Source organism: Acipenser ruthenus, chromosome 8 (assembly GCF_902713425.1).
Source record: "Acipenser ruthenus chromosome 8, fAciRut3.2 maternal haplotype, whole genome shotgun sequence".
NCBI classification, from domain to species: domain Eukaryota; kingdom Metazoa; phylum Chordata; class Actinopteri; order Acipenseriformes; family Acipenseridae; genus Acipenser; species Acipenser ruthenus.
Window position 1 is genome coordinate 9,205,193 of NC_081196.1, and position 14,542 is coordinate 9,219,734.

General features: G+C 37.4%; 1 protein-coding gene across 1 annotated transcript in view; it reads left to right on the forward strand.

Annotated features, from left to right (window-relative positions):
• LOC131737713 (immunoglobulin superfamily member 11-like) overlaps positions 1-14,542 on the forward strand; it is an 80,329-nt gene that overhangs the window by 46,390 nt on the left and 19,397 nt on the right. The gene's annotated exons all lie outside the window — the stretch shown is intronic.

The following is a 14,542-nucleotide window of genomic DNA, read 5'->3' on the forward strand; positions in this document are numbered from 1 at the left end:
GCATATTTACATTGTGAAGCATTTGACAGCTCTGCTAATACGCCCTGCAGGTAACCCTGCATCATTTATACAGGCTTCACATTTTTAAAGGCACACTATAACATTATGTAACAGAGGCAGAGCCTCAATAGTTGGTAAAACCAGATTACAGTGGATTAACAGGTTGGTCCCACCCTCTTCCTCTGCAGCGCAGCATACAATGTTGTAAACACTCAAGCCAGATGGGGCAGAGTTAATCTGCTTAGAGCAACATTACTCTGTGGTTGAGATGTCATCAATGGCGGAGGGGCTCTGATTAAGAAGGTATACATGCACACACACACAAAGGCATGAAAAAACACACACACATACACTCTTGAACAGACAGCCAGAGAACTAGTGGGGTGACAGTTAGCCTAACATACAAGTAAAACAACACTAATTACAACACTGTATGAGCTTAAAGACTTTTTACCTGTCATCATCGTTCATTACTAAAAAAAAATAAAAAAAAATAGTATAGCTTGGTTCTGAAGCTGGTTATTTAAACCTAAATTCATAGCTTTATAATGTAGGGTATGATAAAAGTCACAATACATTAACAAACTAAGGTTAGTAGAGAATTCTGGATTTTAATTAATTTGGCACTGTTTTCTTTTATAGTGTTTTGCTGTTACAAGCAATGTTAAAAAGTAACATTTCTGACATCCACTCCAGAAAGCCATTTTGACACCTTTTTAGAAACCACCAGCCTCATTGCTAACGTCTCTGCTGCATTGTCAGACGACAATGCTTCATGAAAGAGTTTCTCATTAGTGTGTTCTTCTAATTAGAAATACTTGATTTTTTATTACTGCGCTACTTTTCATAGCAGCAGAATGAGAAGCACAGTGCTGTATTACCGTTGCAGCACCTGTTTCTATTCCAGGCTGCAGCACGAGGGATAAAATGCAGTTTTATGTAATAACCTGTTATCTCCCTAATAAAGCCCCGCCAAAGCAGAGCTCATTTAAGGCAGTGATCCAGCCATGGACTACATCCAGTATCAATGGCACAGCTTTAACTTGTAGCATTCGAGAGCACAAACAGCAGATGGAATAAATGAAGAGCTTTACTAACCTTCACATAAGGAGCAAAAAAAAAACAACCTGAAAACACTATTCAGCATGGAGAATCCGCTATGAATGAATGGCAATGAATGAATGATGATGATTGCAATTGCAGATGATTTATGAACTGTGAGGGCCCGATGACTGTGATGGGCGCTCAGGGCCTGAGTGAAAGACAAATTTGGCCGGAGGCCTCGTCTGTGGGTGCCCGACGGCTACCTGCGCGAGGCTGGCTGGAAAAACATGAACAGTTACATGCATCCCAGTGCCGCAGATAGGAAGTGGCTGTGGCGACTTCCCCCCGAAAACACAAGGCCGCCAAACCACGAATAAATAATAATAAATAATTAACACGCTCCACAGTGGCGCCCTGCCACCTGTCCCCCAAATATTGAAATTAATGAAAATCAGCAGCTGAGACACGGCCCATCCCCCAGAGCATGACTGCGCTGGGGGAGAGATCCCAATCTGTCCAACCCGACCACCCTGCAGAACTAAATACGAACCGCTCAGCACTCAGGTAAGGAAAAACCCCTACTCACGTTTTTTTATTTTTTAGGGGGAAACCTCAGGGAATCCGTGGCTGAGGGCAGCCCTTCCTCCAGACTCTAAGCGGTCAACTCCCGTTTCGACCTCCCAGCGCTTGACTGAGCAGCTGAAACAAAAAGAAGCGACATGAGAGAATAACACACAGAGCTTTTATGCGCTTGCTGATGATGTATTGGTTAGGGGCGGATTCTCCTTTGCAGAAAACCAACCAGGTTTACAAGGAATGTAGGGATGCTACTGTAATAGTCAGTTGCTGGTTTTAAAACTAAATATTCAATTTTAACATTGTGTTCAAAACATTTGTGATCGCAGATTTAAGACAGTATTCCATCAGTCAGTTTAGTTATTGCATTGCTTGGAGAAAGACCACAGAATGAGTAAGAAATTGTATTTTTTGTGGTGATGGTTGATCAACTTTGCTTGAATGTGGGACCATGAAGGCACATGCTAAAAGAACTCAGCCGTATTTGTGTACCCTAACCTGAAAACGTTTCAGCCACTGGGATTATGGATGGAATTATTTATTAGAACTGGGCTTTGAGAGTGGACCCCTAACGCAGAATGTCTGAGACAGCATTTTATTTTTTTTTAAACACTGAATATATTTACTTTAGCTTTCTTTTAAGGAAATCTCAGCTTTATTTACAATATTTAAGTACCATCTGCTTGTTTTGTCTGGGCTTTCGCTAACTTCACTAGACTGCTCTCCACTAACTATATCTAATTCTCTCTTTTTTGTTTCCTTCAAGTATTATACAGTTGCATCATTTTGCCATCATCTGCAAAATCTTGTGTACGTACTGTACCTTGTGCTGTGTAATGACAGAGGGCATTTGGTTCAGTAGTTTTAAGAGGACCAGGGTTTAAATTATAGCACTGAGCACTTCAGTGAACGAATGGGAAATGAACTGGCTGAGTGGTGTCAAGTTTTAAGAGATGCTGTTGTGTTTTCATCACTGTTTTTCTTTATTTTGCATATAAACATTAAATGTACCAATATACTCTTAAAGGCATACCGCAGTCACCAGAAAATACTTATGTGCCTGGTGGTGTACATTAGTTCTAAACACCATTGAATATTTGAGTCCAGGTACTGTGTTTAGTGGCCTAATTACTACATTATAGGTCATTCGTAGTGGATTGGTTGACTTGCTACATATGTTAAATATGTATACGTATATTTTAATGGTAATTAGCCTGCAGTTCGTACAAATTAGGCCTGTTGTGTTATGATTAAGGCTAAATTGCAGGTACCTGATGCAGGAAAAAGTACATCAATCAGATTTCTAAAAAGGGAATGCGGCACCCTATCTTTCCTAATTACTATTAGTAACACAGCACGGGTTTAAACTCTTTGTGATTAAATCTACTTTTTTTCTGCAGTAACTTGGTTCCTGCGCAGGCGTCTCATGTAGCAGTGTGTGCAGTTTTTTTTTTTTTTTAATGGTATTAGATTACATTAAAGTACACATTATGCAAGGATATAGATAATAGTAAAGCAAAATTGTAATGCTTTGAGCAGAGGGGGCGAGAATGGTGAATAGAGAAGCTGATTTGAGAACACCAGGTGAAGGTAGTATAATAGGAAGCAATGTAGGATAGAAAAGGGTAGAAATGGTTTCATGTATTTAAGCCATTGTGAGTGCCTACACACTTCATTCAACTGAGGGCGGTACTGTACTTATATGACAATGCAATGGAACACCTGGAACTTTTTGGGAATACATAGTTTCAGTGCTGGTACTGTAGATTCAAGTTGAAAATATTTATTCCTAAAGAGATTACCAGAGTACCTTTAAGGGTGCTTTTTGAATAATCATTAGGAGTAACATACTGTAACATTTACTGTAGTAGAGCAACTCTAGAAAATGTGTTTGATCTGTCATGTCCAGTTTGCATACTCTGTGGAAGGGTATTTGTTTAACCTTCAGTGTCACTCTTTCTGCTTCATGCACAACCCAAGACGAGAGCTCAGAGGCTTTACTATATATTGGTTTCTTCGAGATGAATTGCTGGTATAAAGGATCTCAGTAGTACTGCTATAGCCACTTTAACATATAAATGCAAAATGTCTTTGTTAAAATAAAATAAAAACGACTTTTGTTTCATTTTATATTTGTTTGTTTTCATTTCCACTCTTTTTGGAGCTTATAGTAATCTAGTAGACCGTAAACCCTGTTCCCAGAACTCAGCAGAATGCATGGAATTCTAGTCTGAAGAAGTTTTAGCTAGATTGGTTGTGTGCTGGAAGGCCGTATTGCAAGAAACCAATTATAGTAGGATTGACTGTAAATTAACTTAAAACTCTCAAAAGAAGATCCTCCTGACAGTTTCTTCATTTTGCTGGATCGCTGTACTGGTATATAGAGCTCTGACACCTATGTATGATGTATCCTACAACAGAATACTTTAATAATTTACAGCAGGCACTTCATCCAAAACTATGAAACATACCATAGGATTGTATGTTGGCTCCACCTCCAGTGATAAATTATAAATATTAGAAATCAACCAATCACCGTTAAGCATTTGTCAAAATTCCAATACTGTCATCCTGTCCATAGAATTTAGTTAGTGTAGTATTGTTAGTGCGAGCGGTGCCCAATTAACAGGTGGACAACCAAACTGTCCCTCCCATCTGGTACAATTACTACCAACGTAGTCGTGACGATAATGTAAACACAGAGCGGGGGGGGAGTGGCGCGGCTTAGAAGTCATTCTCAATGTCTTTTAATCTGAACAACTGCACATAAAACACTTTTAGGCAGGTAAGATTAATAAACATGGTAAACTATGATGAAAAACAGCATGCTATGAAGCATGGGGAAAATCAACATGGTAAACCGTTATGCTGATGTATCATGGTTACCTTTTGTAAGGGTTAAAAAAACCCTTTTGGGATTAATTTCACGCAAAACCCTCAGTGATCACCAGGAAATACCTTTCTAGTTTAGATTGTCTCCTGCTTTCGTGTGGCGGCTTTTATTTTTCACAGCTTTGGGATTGTCATGGGCTTTTAGCATCAGTCAGGGTTGGCATGAAGTGGAGCTGGCATCGTAAAGCATTGCAGCCGTCTGTGGATCAAGGAGATAGCAGCTGTCAAATTGGGGACAGATAGATAACAGTATTAGAGACTCTCTCTTCATTGGTAACCATTCTCTGAAGCGTTGGTGTGCTAAACCCATGCGATTGTCAGTTCTGTTCTGAAAACATGAGTAATATCCTTTATGCTCAGTCCAAGTGGAAATGCTGACTGTTATCTGAAGAAGGCCACTTTCACACTATTTTTTGTTTTTTATATACATATTTTATGGTTGGAATCAAAACTATGACAGAAATTAGTTTTAAAGGTTTTACTGTGCATTGTTGTCCTTTTATTAATTCTGTAGTTTTCTCATTTCTGAATCTTAATTGACTTCATTTTAAAACCTGTTGTCAGTAATGAATGGCATGAAGCTATTTTTAGCGCTCATTTTCTCTTGCTGTACACTGTACAGTATAGAGGACCTGCCATCTGTCACGCCTTGGATTGGTGAGCAGAAGAAGACGACCTTGCTTTAAATAACACATCACTTTAAATAGCACATAAATTGGAACTTAATGTTAATGGCAAAACTAAATGAATTCAGTAGATATTAAATGACAAGTGTAGACAAGCATCTTGTTTCCACACTAGGTATTGAAAGGCCTGTAAGGGGGAGTGGGTGTTCTTTAAGTTGCTTTGAAGACAGCTGCCACACTGGTTTTTAGTGCTGGGGTGAACCTGGGTTTTTCTTGTTTGGATATTGTACCAAATTACTTTTTGAAATAGCTGGAACACAAACATTGGGGTGTCAGTCACATGACTGAATAATGCGTTATGAAAATGGAAACCTGAGATATTGCAATATCTGTAATCTGTATTTCTCATACATTGGTATTTGAACATTCTGGATGTAATGTATTTCCTATATTGTGTTCAGGGGTGTAGTGGTGTGTTGCTCCAACACTTATTTATTACCTAAGGTCAACTTTTTATTTTGGTATTTGTAATACAGTGAAAAGGGATGGGGTTATGGTTAGGGTTAGAAGATGTCAACATGATCTATATGTGAATGTATTGGTACTAACTATAGGCCTTTCCCATGAGAATGCGAAAGTGTTTGGACAGAGAACGGACAAAGGTAGGGATCATAAGGTTAGGGTTAGAGTAAGGGTTAAGACCTTTCCAGCTTGAATGTGGCTGTGTGTGGCCAGGTCATGATTACTATTAGAATGTGGAAGTGAATGGCTTGTTATTGTCCAATGTGTTATGGTGACCCTTGGAAGTGTTTGGCCTATTAAAGATGTAAGCATGTTATCCTATAAGGATGTATGTGTATCTCCCAGGACACTATTTTGGTTGTATTGGGTTCTTACCATGGATTTATAATCCTACTATCAGGTAAATATACCATATTTCTGTTGCAGATAGTACATTTCATGTGATTATTTGGGAAGAAACATTAAGGTCTGAGCTTGTCAGAAATTTGTCATGAACTTGGCATACCAACTATTGAACACCTAGATGCTGGCGTGCGTGTTCTTAAGATGCCAAATTTATTTATTTATTTAGCAGATGCCTTTATCCAAGGTGACTTACAGAAACTAGGGTGTGTGAACTACGCATCAGCTGCAGAGTCACTTACAACTACGTCTCACCCGAAAGATGGAGCACAAGGAGGTTAAGTGACTTGCTCAGGGTCACACAATGAGTCAGTGGCTGAGGTGGGATTTGAACCCGGGGACCTTCTGGTTACAAGCCCCTTTTCTTTAACTACTGGACCACACAGCCGCCTGTTTATTGAACTTAAAGTTGATAGAATGAATGAAAGAGACCTTTCCTCCGGACCTATCCCTAATTACTTCCTAAATGGGAGCCTCATTATGAGAGACAACATGTAATTCAAAATTACAATGGTAAGCGTGTGATAGTGCATTACAGTCACCAGCTCAAAAGGGATTTTCTCTCTTGGATCTGCCTAAAGGCTTCCATTAGCCTTGGCGGTCTAACGGGGCAAATAGAATTTCTGTCTGTTACACATGGGATTGACATGACAAGTGTCATACTTGACCCCCGTGGATCTAGGTATGCAGTACAGCTTTATCAGCTGAAGACAGGTGTCCACTGACCTGTAAACACATCTAACCTGTAGCGTTTAACATTGCAATACAGTGCACTAGTCACAGAGCTATTCCTTTATCAGGTGTTAGTGGTAGAGGTAAATAGTGCCTTTAGAATACATTCAGTGTTGCTCAGACAAGACCAGTCAGTGTGTAGGTAGAACTCTGTGCCATCTGTCTGCGTTTGATCCCTCTTTCAATTGGGGGTTAATCCTCATGAGGAAGCAGTGGCCTAGTTTCTGTTCATAAATTTAAAGCTGCAGTATCCTACAATCTGGTTCACTTTCATTCTGAAATATGTGTCCTTGGTTTACAAGTTAGTTTTAGCTTGAAGGGGAAAATAACCTCCCCCCACTGAAAACCTATAATATTTATATTAATACTACTATGACTACTACTAATAGTTTGCATGAAAATATACTTTGATAAGTCACTATTCACTAAATAACAAACAGGATAATATGGAAGTGTGCATTTATACCATTTAGGAATTTGATTCCAGACAAAGCATTTGGGGGCCAGGACATGATTTATGAATATGGTGTTCTCATTTCACATTGCCAAATCATATTTACTGGGTGCCCGAAGCATTTTGCAGAGCTGCTCTTGAACTTGTGCACTGGTTTCGGTCCATGCTGGAGTCATGAGGGAGAGTTGTTGCAGCCAGCTGATCTCATTATTTGATTGACTCGCCCACATCCAATGAGAAATGCTGCAAAGAAGATCTGAATGAGGCTTTCATTAAGCCTGATGACGAAAGGGGGACAGCGAGGACAGCTCTCTAGTCTGTGAAATATGAATGGCTTTTCTTTTTAATATAACCAGACGCTCATTTAGTTTTAGTTTGCTGGACTGATTCAGTTATTAAATGATAATGGCAGAGCATTAAACAAAAGAAAAACAATATTATAAATTGTATAAACAAATTCACTTGTCAATTTATTTATGATGACATAAGAAACAGTGTAAAGTCATTTCTACAAAGAAAATAATGGAGTTTGTACATTTTATTTTACATTTTGGGGGAAAAGTATTGACAATTAACAATTATTGGATTTATCAAACTATAATAAGTTTAATATCATTTTAGATTCAATGAATGTACATGTATACATATATTTTACAAAGTCTGAAAAAACAAATCAAAACCAAACAAAAAACTATAATATAATACATGTATAATACTGGAATATAGTTCTGTACAATATAATTATTATTCCATCACAGTTCTTGCCAGTAGAATGTTTGAAATAGAGACTAGAGGGATTCAGTAGCTCTGTCACACAATTTGTCATACATCGTGCTTCTGGTCCCATTCTTTTATGGTTTGCCAGAGTGGAGCTGCCCTTCTCTGACCACCTGAGCATTTAAAAAAAGAGTGATGAATAAGTATTCTCTTGAGAACTGTATGGGCTCAAGTGTATGAACTTCGAAGCGTTCTTTATTAAAGGTAATGTACAGCAGGTAAGCATTAGGCACTGTGAAATGTGCTTATGAACATTTGCAGACCTTGCGGGTTGAAGTCAGGTGCAATAATCTACTCGGTGTGTGATAAAGAAGACGACTGCTGGTAAGTTATGCCCACTTTAATATAGACCCCAAACTCAGTACAATATTATTCATGTGTTATGTTTCTTTGCAGGTGTAAATAATATGTTTTAGTATTACAGAAAGTGTTATAAACCATTTCAAATGTGAACATTTACCCTTACTTATTAAAGACAACTTCTTACCATTTTTGGATCCGCCTGTGTGTGAATTTAGCTTTTAAGCTCTTGCCAGAGTAAAAAATGACACTAGTTTACCCTGATATAGCAACCACTGAGTTCTAATAATTTTCAACGTCCATTGTGTTAACAAATCTGATGATTAAATCATGTTTTATAAAAAATTGGGGGCATCTGTCTTAATCTGCTGAACTGATAATATGATCTGAAAACTACACAGTGTATATAAATATGCCCACACATTAAGAGAGACAGATGGATTGATTTTAGTATTAGTAATAAGCTTCTTTTCGAGGACTGTATTTACAGCTGATTAGGACACATGCCTAACAGCTCCAGATTAAAATCAAAGCTGGTGGCAGTTATTTCCATTTCAAGGTCATTTAGTTCACAGGTACACTGAAATATGATGAGCTATTGGAGGTGTAGAGCTCAGAGTAACCTGATGATCAGAGGGTGTTGAGCTTGTGTGTAAATCTGTTGAAAAAAGAAAGCTCAGGAGATACGGTATGGTTGTAAAGGTATGATCCTAGAAATAACAAGGACTGTGTAATGAGAAGCAGAGCTTTCTAAGCGTGCCAGTCTTTTTGTCCCACACATTAATAAACGTAAAGCACAATACATATTCCAGAGATGAAAAGGAAGCGTCTTTTTAACTATGCAGCATGTTCATTACTGCCTAGAGTGATTTGTTCAGTTAGCGCTCGTTTAGAATGCTAAAAACTATTCTAAAAACACAGCCGATGAATTACTTCGAAGCTTGTGGCATCGTGCAGAATGCATCCTTTAGAGGAGCTGCGAGGCTAATGCAGTGTATGGATGTTTTTTTATTAAAAAGTAATGAGAAGCAATGAAAACAAAAACGTGAACTTATTTTAGCGCTCATGAACAAGCCAAGGCAAGGGGACATGGTGGCTGAACACAATACTGCATTTTTGCAGTGTATTTTTCCATATGCGACAAGAAGGCTGGGATTAAAAGGACCCACTCAGGTGGCCCTATTTAAAAAAAAAAAAAGATGTATATATGTACAGTATATACTCGCAACCAGTGAGGTGAAGTCACCGTATTGTCAAAGAGGTATTGAATTTACACATTCATTTATTCTATACTATGGATGCAGGTTGGTTCAGATTTTTTTTGTTGACTCTCTCCACAGCTATTGACACCCACTCCATTTTTTTTTCTGAAATGAAAGAAAAAATATGTAATTTGATCAATACACATATTTTATTTACAAACTGAAACAATATTAGTGTCAGTGTTTGCTCATTTTGTACTATCGGATGAGTCCAGTGCCATCCATGCAACAAAATGTACTTCGATGCAACCTCAAAAACCTGGTTTGTATTAGTAATAATTGAAGTTACAGACAAAACTGGCTAAATTGGCTAAAACTGGCATTGTTATTTACTTATCTATTGGACTTCTCTTCTTTTTATCTATTGGATTATTGCAAGCCTTCCTAGAACTTAGTTCAGGAGTATGTGTCAAATACAAACTGATCGTGATACTTCTGCTGTAGCTTCATGCTCTGATTGCATCTGGAGCACTGAAATGAGTTTTATCTGCAAGTTGTTAAGAGCTTTGTGATGGTGGTCCATTATGAAAGGCGCTATATAAAATAAAGATTGATTGATTGATTGATAAGTTACCAGAAAGAAGAAAGTAATTTAACATAAGTGCATATCCCTAAGTATAAAATGCAGTGAACAGAAGAATAGTGGTGCATCAAGCCTCCTTACATTTCTTTATTTTTTTTAGGAGAAGGCTGTCAGCAGAGACTTGATTTTATGTTTTGACAGGCAACTGCCATCGGGAACATTTCAAACAGAGTGTGGGGGGAAAGGTTTAGTGCCTGAGGTTTGGCCTTGGGCTGGTGTTGGGAGGCTTGATGCTTGCTTTGTTGTCATGTGAGATACATTACTGTTTACTATTTATATGTTTTTAATGATTTAGAATTTCTTAAGAGAATAATGATAATGGCCAGTTTATTAAAATCATAATAACTAATCATCTTTTCACTCTAGGAATAATAAAACATGGTATGTCTTACTTGCACTCTGGGAGATTGCTGCAGGGGAATGGTTAATGCTTACACCCTGATCTAGCTCATGTACTTAGAGTGAGGCCATGATTCTGAGACCTCTATTGAGGTCACAAGGGTGCGTTAAAAAGTCACCAGGATCTAACAAACCAGAAGAATACAGTACTGTAAGATAACTCTGATGCCTCATACCCATACAAAGATGCCCTTGCATGTCTTGGTTTATATCAGTATTATAGACCAGGTATTGTACATGCTGTAGTAATTTAGATGTCTCTACTGGATGGGCCATACTGTAAAAACTGAATTCAATTCAGCTTGTTTGGGTTTTATTAGTGGAGTTACGAAGCACTGGTTTTAGGACCACCTTGGGAAGCCATGAGGATATTTATTCAACATGCTATATAACAAAATCAAACCTAAGGGAATTAAAAATCTTGGAATCTATATAGACAGACACCTTAACAACCTATACAAGCTAAACTATATTCCACTAATGGACAACATTTGTAAAGATCTAGTAAAATGGTCAACCCTACCTCTCTCATTGATAGGTAGACTCAGTGTGATAAAAATGAACATACTACCTCCAATTCTTTATTTATTTCAGTCTATTCCTATGCCAATCCCCCAAACATTCTTTAAAAATTACAATAATAAAATTGGAAACTTATTGTGGAACAATAAGACTCCCAGAATAAAAAGAACTCCCCTAATCCTGCCATACGGGGAAGGAGGACTGAGACTCCCTGACCTGCAGCTATACTTCTGGGCAGCTCAACGTAGACCTCTGTATTACTGGCTTGGTGGGGATAGCCCACCAGCATGGACACATTGAAAAGAGTATTCTTAGATTATCTGATCTCTCATACACTCTGTACTGTTTTAACTCCAAATCAATACAAAAAATATACAGACAATCCCGTTTTACTTCAGTCTCTCAAAATATGGGAGGAGACACATAACTTTGTGAAGGAAAATCGAAAACTTTCCCCTCTGACACCAATTACACAGAATTCTAATTTACCCCAATCCCTAAAAGACCCATCTTTTAAACTATGGGAACAGAAGGGACTATACAAAATAGGTGATTTGTACAAAGTTAACATTTTGTTTTACTGAGGAACGATTATCAAATCCCAACCCACACACTTTTCTTTAGATATTTACATCTGCATCATTATATTCAATCATTACAAGAGAGCTCTTTAGACACACCCATATATTCTATATTGGAATCCTCACTACTCAAACCCACCCGTGCTAAACTAAGTTCAGAACTATACAACCAACTTTTGAAACTCCCCACCTCTAACACAAACCACATAAGAGAGCAATGGGAGGGGGAACTGGGGATCTCTCTCCCCACTGAGATCCCCAAACCTCTATATTAACAAGATATAAACCCACACAATACAAATTCATACACAGAACTTAAATATGTGTATGCCCCTGGAGAAAATAACACATGGGCTAAGAGGTAGCCCACACTTATTTGATAAAACCTGGGCCCCCTGGTTATCCTACATAGACTCTCTATATCCTGCTTTATTACATCCACAAATATTAAAACTGTAATGGTATTTCAGAATACTTTGACTGTACCTGTGTCACTGTATATTGAATGGATGATCAATGTTAACGCATGACCCAGTTTGTTATTATGTTTTTGCTGTGTAACAAAAATTTTAAATAAGATTATCAAAAAATAAATAAAACATGCTATACAACCAGTCAATGATTATCAAATCAAATTCCTTGAAATTCTGCAGAGAAATTCACTATTGCATCTGCACAGCACCTCCTTGTGAAATCAGTAATTTGTGTCGTCTTGGAAACAGAAGCCTCTTCCCACCAATCAGACTTCTTTCAGTCTGTCAGATCAGCTGTTCCCCATGATGACTAAAACTGATAAAGCTAATCAATTACATTGGAAGCTCGGAACTAAATGTATTTAAGACGAGGTGTGTGTCTTTAATGAATCAAGTTCCTGGCTGCTGATAAGGAAGACCTGGTGGAAATTCTTTTTTTTAAACTTAAGGCCATGGGATTCTGGGACTGGAAGTGACATAATACCGTTTCCAGAACATGTAGATTCCACGTAACCATGCAGTGATTCTCATTTTATATTAAAATATGTAGAGGATTTGTTGATTTTCCTAAGCCATCCTTTTAACAGGCTCTTCCCTTTACCAACACAAAACAGATCCTTTCCCACAGAGCTAATATAAATGGTGTTTTCATGGATTTTTTTCATTACCTACCAGTATGTCATATTTGTTTCACTAATCCAACGCCCACTGCCTGAACCTCATATGTACTGTTGTATTAAAGCTGAAGAATCGTTTCTTAATATAAATGTTATGAATATTGCATTTGCAGCTATCTAGGAAATATTTTCCAATGTCATTATCTTGCAATTTGAAAGATCTGTTTGGACTGAGAATGACTGAGTATGGTATTGTTAGACAGTGTGTAGCATCCACTGAGAATGACATAATCCTAGGAATTAAATGCAATATAAAAACATGTTATAAAATACGTTTAAATCAATCATGCCAGCAAAATCATATAAAGACGTTGCAGAGAGCAAATGCTAGTGATCAGCATCTGAAATGGTGCCCATCTATGTGTAACAAATACATATTAAAGGAGTAAATAGAGGGGATTATTAATTTCTAAAGAATTAAAGGATTTTACTTTGAAAAAACGTCCTGAAGCTTTTTCTTTTTGTGGAACTCCAAGTCAAAATAGGGTAGCCATCAGAAATTGCTACTGATATGCTGTAGTAACTGATCACTTAGACCTCAAAAACCATGTTATAGCATTTAAACAAACACTACAAGTACAGATATCGCAGTATTCATATGTAGGAAATATGTAGTTCTGTTTTCCACAATGTCATCAGAATAGCATCCAGAAATGCATAAAGGCAACACATATTAATGCTGCATGCTTTGTTATTTGATGGGAGAGTGAAAATGCTTTGATAAATACAGTGGTATGATCCTGAGCATAAAGAATGCAGTGTAATTCACTATAGATCTCTTCTGAAATGTAAAACTCATTTTTTTTAAAATAAATAACAGAGGGATACGTGTATTTTTCAGAACACTTCTAACCTAATTGTGCTGAATAAGTGTTTGTTATTAATGAAGTTGTGAAGCTACAGTTAACAGACATTATTTTGTTAGTTGTTTTTTTGTACTCTTGCCATAAAATGCTTTGTTTGACTCAAGGCTGTACTGATGGATTGTGCTTTGACAAGCATTTAGGGCAGTTTACTTGCATGCAGAGTTAACATGTAGGAATCAATTTTAAGAGTATCAGACGGAAATAAAAACACATTTTGTTCATTAGGGCAGTTTCAGCTGTGAGCGGAATTGCAAGAGATAGAGTGGCAGCTGGTTGCAGACATCCTCCTACTTAAACCATATGTTATCTCCATAAAAGACAGCATTTGTATACATTTTATCAGTAGCCAAGGACTCGCACACACAGTTAATGTATTATTTAATAACCAGTCTTGTGCTGTTTATCTTTTTTTTTTTTCTCTTTATATCAGCTGTCTGGGGCATTTTATAATTTGCAAAGGTATTTATTTGTTATGCCCCTCAATTATTTTTTAATAAATTGTACCCATTTTAAAATGTAGTGATTTAGCAGGGTATTTGTAAAAAACAACAACAAAAACCCCCCTGCACATCAGACACCTTTCTTATAATTTATGGATTCAGACCTATTGAAAATGACCCATTTTTGAGGAATGATTTTGTCACCAAAATGCATGTACACCTAAAAAAATCCTCCAGTTGATTAAACTTAACCAAACTGAAAGAGTACATAGTTTTGCGGAATGCATGTTTGAAATGGTTTTGACATTTCAGAACAATGGCTGCTAATGGGATGAGAGCATAGTGTTCTGGGAACTAAATTGGCGTAAAAATGGCATACAAGCTCACTGTCAAAACAGTTGCCTCCTCTGTTCC